General features: G+C 43.0%; 1 protein-coding gene across 1 annotated transcript in view; it reads right to left on the reverse strand.

The window, feature by feature from the left end:
- Positions 1 to 13,635, reverse strand: part of CSMD1 (CUB and Sushi multiple domains 1) — a 1,745,606-nt gene that overhangs the window by 323,973 nt on the left and 1,407,998 nt on the right. The gene's annotated exons all lie outside the window — the stretch shown is intronic.

Genomic DNA, 13,635 nt, shown 5'->3' on the forward strand with positions numbered 1-13,635 from the left:
AGGCTTGTTGGAATAAGGTCTTTGCTTGTCGGCGGAAGGACTGCAAGGAGGGGGTCATTCTTACCTCCCTAGGAAGGGAATTCCAAAGCCTAGGGGCAGCCACCGAGAAGGCCCTCTCACACATCCCCACTAGTCGTACTTGAGAAGATGTGTGGATTGAGAGAAAGGCCTCTCCTGAGGATCTCAGGGCCTGGGCAGGCTCATACAGGGAGTTACAGTCTGATAAATAGCCTGGACCTAAGCCATATAGGGCTTTATAGGTCATCACCAGCACTTTGAATTGTGTCCAGAAACAGACTGGCAACCAGTGGAACTTTTTTAACAGGGGGGTAGTATGGTCCCTGCAACCAGACCCAGTTTGCATTCTGGCTGCAGCACATTGTACCAACTGAAGTTTCCGAACAGTCTTCAGAGGCAGCCCCATGTAGAGCGTGTTACAGTAATCTAAACAGGATGTAACTAAGGCATGTGTCACCGTGGCCAGATCAGACGACTCAAGGAACGGGCGCAGTTGACGTACTAATCTTAACTGTGCAAAAGCCCTCCTGACCACCGCAGAAACCTGGGACTCCAAATTTAACACTGAGTCCAGGAGCACACCCAAACTGTGAACCTGTGTCTTCAGGGGGAGTGTAACCCCATCCAGCACAGGCTGTATCCCTATTCCCTGATTCACCTTACGACTGACCAGGAACATCTCTGTCTTGTCTGGATTAAGCTTCAATTTGTTCACCCTCATCCAGTCCACCACTGATGCCAGACACTGGTTTAAAATGGAGATAGCTTCCTTGGAATTAGGTGGAAAGGAGAAATAGAGTTGGGTGTCATCAGCATACTGATGGCACCGAACCCAAACCCCCCGGACAACCTCTCCCAGTGGTTTCATGTAGATGTTAAATAGCATAGGGGACAAAACTGAGCCCTGAGGGACCCCACAGGCCAACAGCCAAGGAGTCGAGCAGGAATCCTCCAACACCACTTTCTGGGTTCGTCCCTCCAGGAAGGAATGGAGCCACTGCAAAACAGTGCCCCCAAGTCCCATCCCAGCAAGGCGGTCCAGAAGAATACCATGGTCTTTGGTATCAAAAGCTGCTGAGAGGTCCAGCAGAACCAACAGGGACACACTCCCCCTGTCCAGTTCTCTGCATAGGTCATCCACCAAGGCGACCAAAGCCGTCTCCGTCCCATAACCAGGCCTGAAACCAGATTGAAATGGATCCAGATAATCTGTTTCATCCAAGAATCCCTGGAGCTGGGAGGCCACCACACGCTCTATTACCTTACCCAAAAATTGAATATTGGACACTGGCCAGTAATTATCCATTACAGAGGGGTCCAGGGAGGGCTTTTTTAACAAAGACCTTACAACTGCCTCCTTTAGGCAACCTGGAACTCTGCCTTGGTGTAAGGAGGCATTAACCACTCCCTTCACCCACTCAGCCAGTCCCTCTCTGGCAATTTTTATAAGCCAGGAAGGTCAAGGGTCTAGCAGACAAGTGGTGGCTCTCACCTCTCCAAGGATCTTGTCCACATCCTCGGGCTGTACAAATTGAAAAGAATACATCATTATTGGACAGACAGGAGCCAAAGTTACATCCCCTGAGACTGTATCAATTATAGCGTCTAAGTCGGAACGAATCTGAGTGACTTTATCTGCAAAGTGCTGTGCAAACTCTTGACAGCGGGCTCCGCGGAGAATGCTTGACAGGATTGGGAGGATAGAGAGGGGTTTGCCAATGTTGATGAAGGAATGAAGATATCATTGAGGAAATGCTTCCTGGAAATGTCTCTGGACCTGCTCACTGAATTGCTGAGAAAGGTCTCAACACCCCCTCTTTCCTGTATTGGTCAGTGAAGAGTCTTCATTGGCACCCAGCCCAGACTTAGTCATTGAGCAAACAGCATGTTATGTACCAGACCAGAGTGATGATTGATTCTCTCTCAGAAGGAGAGCTGACAATCTCCCCAAGGTCATGTAGAAAAGCCAAAAGGCATTTATAGTTAGACAATTTCTCCTCTGTTACTAGAAGGAGACCCTGCCTTGCCACAAAGGCTGGAAAGTGCTAGACTTATCTCAGGCAAGTAAAGTGCCCACCCACATCTCTGTTGCTGCTTCCATGTCTAGTTTGCATCTGTTCTGTATCCTGATATGCCTTGTAAGTTTTGATGTTGTGTTCCTGTACTGACTGCTGGAATAAAGCTTCATGTAAATCTGTCTTTGAGTCTGCTTCTCTGGTCAGTGGCCAAGACACATGGAGGGAAGGAGGGGGAGGGAGAGAGAGTGGGGGGGGAGAGATAGGGAGAGGAGGAGGGAGAGAGAGAGAGAGAGAGAGAGAGAGAGGGAGAGGGAGAGGGAGAGAAAGAGAGAGAGATCCCATGATCCATCCATCAGTGCTTTTTTTACCTGGTTATATTCTTAACAATAAGAAGCACCTTGTTATCAAAGAGCCAGGGCATCTGACTCCCAAGCATTTGTAATGAACAGCCCAAGTACTCCTTGATGTCCAAATGCTAAGGTCAACTTAACTTGGTTAACTGCAACTCTCTGAAGAAAAAAATCTTTCTGCACTCTCCTGATCTTAGAATGCATAATATCAGCAAATTGTACGGTCCATCCTGATGTCCGATGGCTCCATTGGGTTTCTAATCAGCCCTTCAGAATGTTTAAATGAATATGTTAGATCTATTGGCAAAGTTTCAGAGTTCTCTGAGAAAAAAGATCTGGCACAATTGCTTGTGTGCATTCTTTCTCACTAAACAATTGACTCCCTGATGTAATAAAGAGATGAGAACAATGAAGTGGCTAAAGCATAGATAAAGAAAATTCATTATGAATCTGACAAAACACAGAACTCAAAACACAAAACTCATTTTAGAATCTACACCACAGGGGTGACTGTAGCAAATAAAATAAAAAATTTAAAAAATCATATTTCTCTGCAACTTTGTATCTGCTTGGTATGGATGGGAAGGCCTTTCAGATTAATATTTGATCTGTTGCAGGGCTTGACCACTGTACTATGGTGTGCGATCTACTCCTGCTGCCTCCATTTTTCCAGCAAAAAAAAAATTATTGCCTCACCCCCTCCCAAAGAAATGATGTTTGCCTTGTTGCATTTGCATTTTCATTTCCCAAGGATAAGATTCAATTATCTTCTACTTTTGCCCATTGTAGTATTCTTTCCAACTGAGTTACTAGGCTGGGCTGCCTCCAGCAAGTTTTGTATTGTAATAACTTCCATCATTTGTTACCCAACCGGCTCTCTTCTTCCCTTTTCCAAAAATCTTGTTTGTCTCACACCAGTGTTTTACTTTCAGTGATATTAGCACTGTTTGAGTGGAGATCTTGATTCCATAGAGAAAATGGAATCCACTCTTGTCTGGTGTGTGTGCTTTATGTGGAGGCTACCTCCCAAACTATGGGTTATGGAGCAAACTGTCTGTTGTGGCTAGAATGGCAGTCCTTCATATGACTCTGCCTGCTTCCGTGTCATTCTGTAGTCTATGTCTTTTGAGTTAGTAGGGTATTTAAATAACACCCGATTCAGTCTTAGAATTATGGTTCTGCCTAACCACTGAACTATAGTATCAGCTTTCCTACATGAGGTTCTCTCTGTGTGTGTGTGTGTATCTGTGTTTTGCTGAAACATCCATCTGTCTGATATGAGCACACAATACTTTCAGAGGAGGTGTTAGTGCTATCACCACAGACTGATCGGCTTCTCCATGCATGGCTAATATGGGCAAGTTATCAGGACAATACAGTGACTGGTAGGTGGCAGCAGAATTGCTATGCACATCAAGACTCTCTTTTTAACTATTATTGTTTGACTTTGTTGTTGGGACAGCATAGAATCCCAGCTAGTTACATCCATGTAAGCTCCACCATAAAGGTGGTTATCACAGCCAAACCATAAGATTGTCCTTGCTGTTGCTTCAATTCATAATCATCATCATTAACCTGCCCTTCACCAGCAGGTCCCAGGGTGGGTTACAACAATTTAAAATTCAACATTTAAAACAAACTACAGTCACAAGAATACATATCGCAGGTGTTAAAGGTCAACAGTCGTATGACATTAATTTCCAAGGGATGTTGCAATACTGTTAGGTAGACATACAGTTCTTCTAATTTTCTAATCCTATTGAGAGTCACAGAAACTGCTGTGATAGTGGTTCAGAATTTGGATGACACCTATTCTTTTGGGTCTAGAATGTTCTTGAGACCATTGTGCTAGAGAATGTGTGGAGAAGTCCATCTACAGAAACTACTTCTCAGGTATTAATATTTAACAGTTTAAGGGCAACAAAATGAACTAGTGCCATTAGTGGTTGTAATTGTCAAAAATGACAGGCTTGTGGTGTCTTTCAGGGCTCTCATAGAACATTTTAACTGTATCCACTTAGTACAGCTATGAATCACTTATGGTGAAATCCTAGGCATGTCTACTTAGAAGTAAGTCTCATCTATTTCCAAGAAAGTATGTATAGAGGCGCAGCCTCAGGATGGTTTCATTCATGCTAAAGGTCGTAGCTCTGTGGTAAAGCACTTGCTCTGCATACAGAAAGTATTGGGTCAAATCCCTGGCATCTCTAGGTAGGGCAGGGAAGATCCCCTGTCTGAAACCATGGAGATCCATATATGTCAATCATACTTTAGTCCACAGAGACCTCGAAAAGGGAGGATTCCCCTTCCATCCTGCCACAATTGAATTGCTAATAGAAATGGGACTACTGAATACTAATATGATATACTTTCATTCAAAATAAATGCCATTCATAGAAAAATAATTTTGAAAATATCTCACAGTGGCCTGGTAAGAGCACACAGCAGATGCTGCTTCTGAAATAGTCTTTTTGCCAGACTATGTCCTGTGGCTCTTGAAACTGAGAAATGTGCTCAATGTGCAGCCAGTGATGCTTAAGATCATCCTAGAAAAGTGAGGAAAGGCAGCAAATTAATCAGCAACAGCAGTGGCTGACTCCCAAATTGCTAATCCAATCAAATGAATTTGTTAATTTGCTTTGTTTACCCTTTTCATTCAGTTTTCATGTCCCTTAATTAATGCCTTTAACTAGGAACATAGCTCTCTTTCTGACCAGTTGGTTAGCTGACACAAACATTATAATCTGAAGCTCCATTCCAATATGGGCTCTGTACTTCTGCCATTGGTTTCAGTACACTCTTTTTGCCATACTTAGCATTACAGTCTCTGGTGATAATGTTGCCATATATATGAAAAGATCTGGACAAGAATCTTGAGCAGGTGTAGCATTTCTTTTCTGAGAACTGTTTAGCATGACTGTATTTGGGCATAAAGTTAATAACCAAAGTTATATTAAGCCACTTGTTTCTTGATCTGATGGAGAAAATATTTATTTTAAACATAAATAGATACAACTGTATACCTCAAAACAGAGAATTAAAAGCAGAGAAGGTGGGTTCCGAATGTAGTTAATACATCTCTATATGAGGGGTAGTCCCTGCTGTTCTCAGAGGCAGTGGGCAGCCACTCCTCAAGAAGTCTACCCTGGATCTACTGACAGAAAGCAACTACTGGCAAAAGTCACAGCACAACAGCTATGGGCATTCCTGGAGCATAGTGATCCTTTACAGTCTAAGTTCAGGACTGGTTATGGGACTAGATTAGCCTTGATTGCCCTGATGGATGTCCTTTATCAAGAGCAAGACACAGGGAATGTAACCATTCTCCTTCTTGATCTCTCTGTGACTTATTGATACCATTTATCATGGCATCCTCCTGAATTAACTCTATGAGATGGGTATTGGAGACATTGCATTACAGTGGTTCTGATCCTATTCTTCAGGGTTTCATCCAGACAGTAGCATTCGGAGAATGTTCAACAGCTTCATGGCACTATGTTATCACCAATTTTTTTAACATCTACATGAAGCTGCAGAGTGGTCATTAGAAATGTTGGGCTGGGATGTCATCAGTATGTTGATAAAATCCAGCTCTACTTCTGTATTACATATGAATCAGTTGAGGATATTGGATGAGGACCAATAAACTGAGATTCAATCCCAGTAAGAAAGAGGTGCTGTGGATAAGTAGTTCCCATGACTGTTTTGTTCAATTTGCCTGTTCTGGATGAGGTCACACTCCATCTGAGGGAGCAGATTTGCAGCCTGGGAAGGCTCCTGGATCCATCTTTCTAGAGGCCGAAGCCATCTCAATTGCAAGGAGATCCTTCCAAAAATTTCATCTGGAAAAATACTTGCAGCCATTCTTGGATTGGGATAGCTTGGACACTGCTTCTGGCACTGGTAACTTCAAAAATAAACTACTACAATGCAATCTTCCTTGTATTTGGTCCAGAAGCTCACCTTGTGCAGAATGCATATAACACCTCTGCTTACGGATCTCCACCAGCTACCTATATGCTACCGGGGCAAATTCAAGGTTTTGCTGTTAGTATATAAAGCCCTGAACAGTTTGGGATTAGCTTACTTGAGAGACCACCTTGCACCCATATATACCTGCCAGATCTCTACATTCAGCTGGAGAGGCACTGTTAAGGGTATCACACGTTTGCCTTACTTGTACAAGACAGAGGTCATGTAGCGTGTCTGTGCCTAGGTGGAGAACTCCTTGAATATTCCTGTTAAATACCACTGATACTATGTTTCAGATACTTCCTTAAGACACTTCTTAACACAGGCCTTTTTGATGTATAGTGTAACAATTGTTTATTGTGTATCACTAGCCAGATGTCACCTAAATATTTTATGCTGTTTTGTACCTAGACAGTTGGGTTGTATCTAATGTGCCAGTGGCACAACGTCTTGTCCCACATCCCCCTAAAACCTGCTACAGGATTGTGATTCTGACTTAATATCTTGATTAGCAAACTGACATTAAACCAGCATTCCCAATTTTGTGTGAAACAGGAAACCCTGTTTTAAACAAACTAGGACCTCCACACCAAAGTCAATAAACAAAGGGAGGAGGGGACAAGAGGCACACAATGCTCCTTTTCACATTCTTGAACCACGGTTCGTGAAATCAGTAATGTCTTGATTTTATGACAGGTAGAATGTATATGTGTTATAATTACAGAATATGAATAAGCAACCCATCTTAACTACAAAACAATTCCTGCAGTTCTATAATAATTATACCCATGCTAACTGTGGTGAGTTTGCAATCCAGTGTACTGACAAATTATATTGTACATGGTTAACTCAGGAGTTGGTATTTCAGATTTCAGTGTCTGAGATATCAAAGGTTCAGTCTTGCTCTGTTTACTTGGATCTGTTTCAACCAGTGTCCCTCAGCTGCCAAAGTGCATTCATTTGGCATGTTTCCTTTTTTTACCTGTACATGGCATGTCTTTAAAATATTTCCATATTGGATCTCTCTTACAATTAGCACCCATAACAGTGGTTAAGTGTGAACATTGGATAATGTTGTGTTGCTACTTTCTGCTTCAGCTCTAAAAAAATTAGAGTAGCAAATTTAACCAGGCCCATAACTGATAGACGTAAGATCTGAGACTTATTTGACAGACTACAGCAGATTATTTTCATCAACTGAAAAAGACTAGTATATGCTTGGTAACTAGAATATAAATATTCATATTTGAGAAATGATCAAATTGGTTCTTCATTTAGATGAAAAAGCCTCCTTATCCCATGGTTTGTAGTTGGCATACTATGAAACTAACCATCGTTTTGTTTTAAACCAAAATCCTTGGACTGAATGCAATGTAACATTAAGACACAATTCTGTAAAAGTGAAACTCAACTCAGCAGAAGTCCTCCTCTCAACCACGCAGGAGGAGAAGAGGGAAGTGGTGAGTATGTAAGCCTGAAGTTTTACTTGGGCTTAATTCAGGCTTATCCATGTAGCACTAAATCCCAGGCTATGGTCTGAAGGCACATAAGGCCAGCTCCCTGCTGAAGCTAAGCAGGGTCAGGTCTGGTCAGTGCCTGGATGGGAGATCACCTGGGAACCTTATGTAAGCCGCCTTGGGTTTCACGAAAAGAAAGGTGGGGTATAAATGTAATAAATAAATAAAATCATGGGTGTAGAACCATCACTCCTCATTTGTCTCACAAAGCTGTTTTCATCAAACATGCTGACTTGTCTCATATCTGCCATCGTATGTGACATTAGGTTTTGGGCAGGTAGAGATGTGGCTGGATTAGAAGCTCACACAGCTGTAGAAAGGAGGATCGAACAATTGTGCTTGGTTTGGATGTGCGAGAGTTTCCCATGTGGAACTGCTTGTGCACCTGAACCCTGCAAATGCAGGATTGAAATCCCTGTGCATCAAATGATGCTGTTTGGTCATTATCAATCCTGTCTGATCACACACACCCAGGGCCAACTTTGATGGGCCGAAAAGGTTCCTCACCCCTGCACTAAACCATGGGTTAGTATTGCATGTGAACATGACCAATGTGCATGACAGAAGCCACACTCTCAATTTAGAGATTAACTGTAGAGACAACATGCTTGTACTTCCTTTTATGGTACTTCCTTGTTGGTCCTAAGTGCCTTCAGAGATTCAGTGTGTCTCTTATGTTCATAGGCACCTGGTGAGCCCTCCAACTTTCAAGGTTAGCGTGCTTCTCATCAGTAGGCACACTCTTAGGCTTATTTTTACTCCTGCCATTTAGCCCACTACTGGCATATATTGCTGACTTTACAAAACCCCTTCCTTTCTTATCTGTTTCCTCCCTCTGTAGTAAAGCTTGTCTTCCCCTTTTATTCAGCAGTAATATCTCCTCTCTTTTTTCACTACAGGTGATGCTCATTTCTCTTATTACAGCTTTCGTCAATGTTCAACTTGTGTCTTTTGGTTCCCCCGCCCCTGGGGTTTGCCTGTTTACTACCTGGATCTCTGCTTGTTCCTTCTCCTGCTTTGTTTAGTGCGCCCTCACACATTCACACACTCTTTCCGTGCTCCATTCCAGTTCATCACTCTTACTCTCTCATCTTTACTCTCTCCTTCTTGTCAGGTTCCCATCCTACCTTCACACACATTCTGTTTTATTCTCCTCCTCTCTCATGGGCTTCCATTCATCCTCACTCTCTCTGCTGCCACCTCTTTCAGTCCTGCTTCCTTTCATCTATGTTGGCTCATCAGCTCCTGTTTCTCCTTCTCTTTCTTAATGGCTGGGGCCCACATCCAATGTATCTCTCACTCTGCCTTTATCCTCTGTTGGGCTGAGCAGCTCTGCATCCTCAGCATGCTCTCCCCACGTCACTTCCAGGTCAGAGTGGCTCACCTTGCAGTCAGACTGCCAACACCTGGGCATGCTGGACAGGACGTTTCTGTGCTTTCTCCTCACAATTCTTATATCCAAATCTTTAAATATTAACCTAGTTACCAACTTACTATGTACAGTTCTAAAAAGAATTTTACAAATATAGATAAAATATAAAGATAGATAATAAAATACAGATAAAAATATTTGTTTGTTTTTTAAATCATTCATTTTTATTCACCCTGTTCAGGATATATACTTTTATCTTTGATATTTTTAGTCAGTAGTAGACAGCTCCATCCCATTATTTTGACTGTTTTAACTGTGTCTTATATTTGATTGCATTTTCTGTTGCTGTTATCTCCCTGACATTATCAGTGATAAAGGGAGGGATATAAATTTTATAAATAAATAAATAAATAACTGGAAGGATGCAAAGGGCAGCAAAATATATATTTGCTAATAGCCCTGCCGCAAATTAACTAATCTGAACTCAGACACTCTAAGGTCAGAGGTCTACTCTGACTAAAGGAAATGGGTTATTTGGTTAACACGCATTTCACTCTCTACCTTCTTACACATATCAATATTTCTGTGACTTGATGGGAGTTGTTTAGTTAGGAACCCCCATTTTCTAATGACTAGTTTAAATATATTTAACCCTGCAAAGTAAAGGTCAGGGATGCGTGCTGAACTCCATTTTCTACCCTTTTATGCATGATTAAATGGTAATTAAGGTTTAATGAAAAGTGTTAGGCTGATTACAATTAACATAATCACACTAGTCAGTTCATGTCCTCATGGTGTTTTACATGCTGTGCTGAGCTGGCGAGACAATGGACCCTTGATGGGGTCCAAACATTTTGTGAGCAAAAGACATTTGCATTCCTCGAGTTAATCACTTCTGTCAGCATACTTAGTGAAGGGGGAAATCATATAGATGGGGAATCACTGTACAGCCACAAGAGTGGCTGTATACTATAGTCAGCGTGGATTTTTCACATTCCGCAATGTTAAATTGAAAATACCCCCCATGATATTCTGATGCTTCCCATAAGCTCATTTCAAAACAAAACCTTACAAATCTTATAGTCCTGAACTCAGAAACGCTTGCTTAACAACCCTCTCAATTTTCATGACGATACACAAAACAGTCAGAGAGAACAGAGAGAGTTCAAAGTCTAAAAAGAGAGGAAAAAACCAGAGAGCCCTTTTGGACTTTTTTCTGTCAAGAGTTCTCATAATCTGTTGAAATTCATTAAAAATCAGCCATGTTCACAGAGGACCTGTAATCCTGTTCAGAGCTGCCCCTAGGCACAGGGAAGTGTGGCAGTTGCCCTGGGCCCTGTGCTTTGGGGGGGGCCTGCGCTTGGCAATCTGCATATAAAAGCAGCAGCCGCGCATAGAAACGAGCCAGGAGGAAGAGGTGCAGCGGCCACTAAGTGAGTCTACAACAAAGGCTCCAGAAAAAGGGAGCCACAGCCAAAAAATACAAAGCCGCCACCACCGCCAATGAAGGCTGCAAAATAGGGAGCCGCAGCCACAAGCTCCTAGCAGCCGAAATACAAAGCCTCCGCCGCTGCCTGGAGAAAAGGATACATATATAGAGAAAGAATGTGTGGGGCCTCCAACTATGCTTTTGCTCCGGGCCCCACACATGCTAAGGGAGGGCCTGATCCTGTTAATGACCTTGCCCCATACTCTGACCTTCATCTTCTACAGTTTAAAAGTTTAAAAAATGCCTGGCTGATTTTTGATTAATATAAGAAATTTTGGCTGGAAGCCAATGATAATGTTGGGCATGCTCAGTAAGAACCAACTGTCAGTGTCCTAAAAGCCAGACTCACAGCTGTTGGGCTTGCCTAATCAGGGGGCCACACCCACACCAGACTTTGATTTCACATGAGACAGTCATGGCTTCCCTCAGAGAATCCTGGGAAGTGTAGTTTGTGAGGGGTGCTGAGAGGAGACTCCTATTCCACTGACAGAGCACCAGTGGCCAGACTGGTTTAACAGTCAGCCACTCTGATTGAAGGTCTGTGAGGGGAACAAGGTGTCTCCTAGCAACTCTCAGCACCCTTCACTAACTACACTTCCCAGGATTCTTTGAGAGAAGAAAAGTAAAATAAAGGTCTGGTGTGGATGTGGCCAGGGACAGCTTTGGTTTAAATTTGGGTGGGAGTCTACATGTGCCTGCTGTAGAATAAAAAGCTGGGGGAAACCCTGAAAAACAATGATACTGTTCACAATGTTTTCCTTTTGGAAAGGAAAGGTGCTTCCCTTCTGACTAGTGCCCACCCACCCAATCTCCTCCCCCTCCTCCTACCCTCCCTGCCCCTCCCCAGGCCAGTGTTGGACTACAACCTGGGAGATCAGTGTTCAAATCCCCACACAGCCATGAAGCTCACTGGGTGACCTTGGGCCAGTCACTGCCTCTCAGCCTCAGAGGAAGGCAATGGTAAAACCACCTCTGAATACAATTTACCATGAAAACCCTATTCAAAGGGTCATCATAAGTTCGGTCAACTTGAAGGCAGTCCATTTCCATTTTCAAACATGATTGCACAGAAATAAATCCCATTGAACTCAAAAAGTATACAAATGATCAAACCCACCCTCCCTTCTCCTCCCTCCTATCCTCTTGCCCCTTCCCTTCCCCTTCATTTGCCCCTCCCTCCCCATCCCCATCCCCTTCCAATCACATCCTTACCCTCCCTCCTCCCCTTACTCCTCCCCATGGTCACTTTTACCTATCTTAAGCATAATTGCATGGAAGTAAATACCATTGAACTCTATAAGCATGCAAATGATCAAACCTGCCCTCCTCTCCCCCTTCTTTTGCCCCCCTCCAATACACTCCTTCCCTTTCCCCCTCCCCCTCCTCCTCTCCCATGGTCAGTTTTTCCTATCCTAACCATGACTGCATAGGAGTAAATCCCATTGAACTCAATAGCATGGAAATGATCAGACCTGCTTTTCCCCCCTTCCCCTCTCCTCTCTCTTCCTCCTCCCCTCTCCTCTTCCTTCTCCCCTGCCCACTCCAGCCCTCCCTCCCTCCCCCCAGTCAGTTTTACCTATCCTAAACATGATTACACGGGAGTAAATCACACTGAATTCAATAAACATGCAAATAATCAAACCTGTCCATCTCCTCCCCTCCCCCTCCTGCCTGCTCCCATCCCAGTCTCCTCCCCTCTGCCTTTCCTCCTCTCCCTCCTCCTCCTCCTCCCCTCCGGTCAGTTTCACCCATCCTAAGCATGATTGCAGGAGAGTAAATCCCACTGAACTCAATAAGCATGCAAATGATCAATCCATTCTCAGCAAACTTGGACAGGATCCCATTTCTTACCTCCCAGATTAAACAGCAGGGAAATTCACTAATAGGCAAAAAAAACCTTATGGTTTAAGAACGTACCTATAGCCCACAGGAAGTGGATTGGACTGTGAAAGACCAACCCAAATTGTGTTTGCATTTTTACAAATTTGTAGGGCAGCCCAATATCTCAGAGAGGAGGTCAGGTCTCCTGCTCCCCGGGTGCATTCACTATAGCTGCCCAATTTCCCTGCTTTTTAAAGTTTCATAGAAATATCTGTGGGCTATAGGTACATTCTTGAACCGCAAGGTTTTTTGCCTATTAGTGAACATGTACAGAATTCTGTAGCATATATTGATGAATCTAAAAAAATAATCTTAGAAAGATATAAACATCATTACATGTCTTTCCAACATCTGAAACTTCACAACACCAAGAAAAGAAAAAGAAAAAGATGCCGCAACCAAATCACAAGCCATGAAAATTACTTGTATGGAAGTCTGCATTGATAGGCAAAATTAAGCAAATTTAAAGACTAGTTCATGCTAAGGTAGCTGCACGGGAAGCACTATGCCATAGCTTCCTCCCCTGCTGCTTTGGTAAAATACAAGTGAATGAATCATATGGGCAGAGCCAATGACATCCAGCCTTCAATTATGCCACTATGGAAACATATAAATAAGCATTACTTCTCATAAAAGCAGCTCTTTTCAGTTCAAGACTATGCAATCAAGTTCTGATGGGACATTTCTACGCATGAATGCACACACGCACATGCACACACAAACCACCACCAATATCTCACACAAGAATCCTTTGCTACAAGTCATGCTAAGTTGCAAGGCATATGAACAATGTCAACAGCAAAGCTGGAGACATAAGGTTAAGGTTGAGCTTCCCCTAGCAGTTCTTGACCAAACCCTGAGTTTGTTCTTACCCCATACTTGCCAAGACTACCATTGCTACTGTATGAATTAGCAAGTGTATATCTGGTGAAAATAAGGCCAATAAGTACAGTATGCCAACTCTAGCCAATTCATGGTCCACACACAGAGATTCTGGTGCTACTGACATTTTTAGTGG

Source organism: Rhineura floridana, chromosome 4 (genome assembly GCF_030035675.1).
Source record: "Rhineura floridana isolate rRhiFlo1 chromosome 4, rRhiFlo1.hap2, whole genome shotgun sequence".
In the NCBI taxonomy this organism is placed as follows: domain Eukaryota; kingdom Metazoa; phylum Chordata; class Lepidosauria; order Squamata; family Rhineuridae; genus Rhineura; species Rhineura floridana.